The following is a 3,178-nucleotide window of genomic DNA, read 5'->3' as shown; positions in this document are numbered from 1 at the left end:
ACCATTTCACTGCTGCCTGCTATCCCCACATATAACACACTGCTGCCTGCTGTCCCCCACACATACCACACGAGTGTCATGCACCGCCCCAAGGCTGGCTGAGAGAAGCAGGAGTGAAACAGGCCGATGACAGTGCTGCAACTCTGTCCCCACTTGTTTTTATACCACAGACTTCTTCAAGGATCTGGCCTTTCAATAGGAAGGTAAATAGCTTTTTAGAAGAAAAAAAAATCCTCAAAAAATAGGGGGATTAATTCTGATGACTCCAAACCAGTCATCTTCTTAAAGTAGAGCAGTCCACAGATTCACCAAGTCTATCAAATGGAGGTGAGGGGGGCCCCTGGAGGAAAGGCCTGTTAGGGGCAGGAGTCCTTGGGGCATGTGCCGGGGGTGAGGAGGGGGGCGGCAGTGGAGGAGCTGGCGGCCGGTCGGAGGCCCGGCCATCTGTCCTCCAAAACAAAAGCTGCCAAGTTGGGATGTCTTGGTTTAAAAATTCCTGGTGGGGACAGGGAATCCTTGCAGGGAAACATCCAAAAAAAAAAAAAATTGTTGAGATGGGGAAGGAGAATGAGAGCTGTTGTCCATGAGCTTCCATGTGAAGATCAAGTTTGAGAAAAAAGAGGGGGAAAAAGTCTCTTAAATGATGGGAGGATTCTAGGGAGGAGCTGACAGGTGGCTGGGACCATGAGGAGATGATCCTTAGCTGGAGCTTAGCTGTCTCCGTCTGCAGCAACTCCCTGCTCTGGGGCTCTGTGCCTGCCTCCAAACCAGAGTCAGAGCCTTGGGCAAAGACAGAGATGGCACTGCCCTTGGCATTGGGGTAGAAGCTGTTGTCTGAGGAGGGGTGGTTGGCCAAGTTGGGCACTGCACCTCACCGTCTCCAGTGCATGGACTTCTTGCTCCAGAGGAACATCCTGCTGTGAGGTCATCAGTGTCTTGCTGGTTTGTGTGGTTTTTCCTTCACATTTCCTGGATGTCCTCTGTGGCTTTGTCTAGGACTTGGCCCGGGACGCCTTCTGTCCTTGGAGTGACAGGTACTGAGTACCGCAAACTGGGAAAGCATTCTTAATGTGCTCCCTATGTTTTCATTCCGGGAAATTATGATGAGCCGGTCTGTCAGCCATAGATTGAAACCTCGGTTGCTCTTTGTCACTCTCCATCTCAAGGTCATGTCGTCCTTATGGGTCATTTTCTAGGGTTCCCTCCCAAGGATGGGTGGGCATCTCCCTGACAACAAGCCCAGTCCCCCCACACACGCACTCACTCAATTGTGCATGCATGCATGCACACACACACACACACACAACATGGACAAGAACCACCTTCTCAGTCTAGTCAGCAGGTACTTACGAAGTGCCTACTGTGTGCAGACACTGGGGCCCATTCAGACTCTTCTCTTTGAGATTCCTGGTCCCTGTTCAAGGGACACTGGACAAAATATCCCATCCTTGAAAGGCTCAAGCTGCTCTCTGGGGGCCTGAGTTGACCAGGAAGGCCTCAGCCAATTAGCAGGGGAGAGCAAGATACTAAGGCTTCTTAATCCCTCAGACCCCTCTCTCTCCTCAAAAGCTAGAAGCCTCTGATATGGACATTTCTTGCTCTGGAACAGTCCTCTGGTCCTATGAACTAGAAAGACTTATGACTGGGAGATGCCATCCGAAAGCGGCTGAGATCTCTCCAGTGTGAAGGTGGTATGAAATGAGGTTTATGCCTCCAAATGTCCCTTATTCTTTCTCCTCAAAGTGACAAGATCTTCATTAGGCTTCAGCCCAGGGGAAAACTCAAGAATAAACCAACCGCCAATGCCATGGGGCTCTAGAAGCTCAAAAGTGTCACAGCCATCAGCTAGACCGAGGATAGCCATGTAAAGTTGTTGCCAAAGTAGAACACTTGAGAATGGCAAGGAGTGCTGTTAATATGCGCACTGAACAACCACCAGAAACCCAGACCGTCCTGGGCCAGCTGAGATGTGTGGTCACTCACTCTAGATTGGAGTTCCTCAGAAACGATCTGCAATGGAGAAATTTGGTTCCCCGTCAGCCGTCTCAGGATGTGACTCAGAACTCATGCTAACTGAGAGGAATCTTTCCTAGACAGGCCCACTCCCTTTTTCCAGAACACACGGCAGGAGAGCCTCCCCAAATGAGGCTGGGGTGGGCCACTTTAGAGAGCCACCCTGAGGGACCTCGAAGGCAGAGAGGGACACGGAAAAGATGCACGCAGGCCTCCTGTGAGGAAATTGCGTCAATGCTGGAAACTTAGGGGCTCTTTGAAAATATGCTGGCCAGAAGGAGGAAATTCTTGTAGTCAGTGAGGTCAGAACACAGGCCTTTGCTCCACACTGACACTTTTCTAGAAGGTCAAAAATGTGTTTGGGCTTTGTAGTTGGTTTAGGGGACGTTTCAATCTCTGAGACTGAACTTTCCAGGCTCCCGTCTCTTGTTTCCATGTGGTGATGCGTTTATGGACTGTATTTTTAGAAGAAGATATTTGAAAATGGGAAGGCATTCATGACAGTGGAGTGACTCAGCCCTCCTTGGCCATGCCTCTGTTCTGGATGCCTTGGGATGGGATGGCATTCAGGACATGAGTGGGACTCGGAAGTTCCCAGCCTGTTACTATGAAGTGAGTGGAACCTAAACATTTTAACCAAGAGGCAGGCTCCCCAGTAGACCGGAGGCAGGGATACACTAGAATCCAGACTTACCCACGGGGCTGGAATGGAGCCGACCTGAAGTGTCTCAGCTCCCATCTGAGCGTGAGTGTCCAGCAGATCATATGCGTATGCGCCCTTCTCAAGTGAAAACCTTCCAGATCTGCTCAGCTGTCCACCCAACCAATAAGTGTCCTCTCTTCTTTAAGTACTGCAGTCGTGAGATGCATCACGCTGCTCTCGGCAGAAGAGGGTAGCCCTGCAGAAGAGCTGGTTGCTCTGGACAAGGGTGGGTGTGGGCTGATCCTCTAGGCTGAGGGCATGGCACCAGGGAACAACTGGATCTACCTTTTTTTGTCTCTAAAAACTGAAAAGGAAAACCAGGGGAGACCAAGAGAATAGACTTGATAATTAATTCTTACAACTAAAGATAGCTATACTAATAATAGCGTTCATGGTAATAATTACTAGGCACAGTAGCCAACATTTACTGAACATGCTTAAATGCAGGGTTTTAATGAATTC

At 49.7% G+C, this 3,178-nt stretch overlaps 1 pseudogene; it reads right to left on the bottom strand.

The window, feature by feature from the left end:
* Window positions 1-356: 356 nt before the first annotated feature.
* LOC122907415 lies at window positions 357-1,864 on the bottom strand (annotated as a pseudogene).
* Window positions 1,865-3,178: the final 1,314 nt, after the last annotated feature.

The sequence above is a fragment of the Neovison vison genome, chromosome 5 (assembly GCF_020171115.1).
Source record: "Neovison vison isolate M4711 chromosome 5, ASM_NN_V1, whole genome shotgun sequence".
NCBI classification, from domain to species: Eukaryota; Metazoa; Chordata; class Mammalia; order Carnivora; family Mustelidae; genus Neogale; species Neogale vison.
Note: the sequence above shows the minus strand (reverse complement) of the source record. Positions and strands in the feature narration are given on the sequence as shown.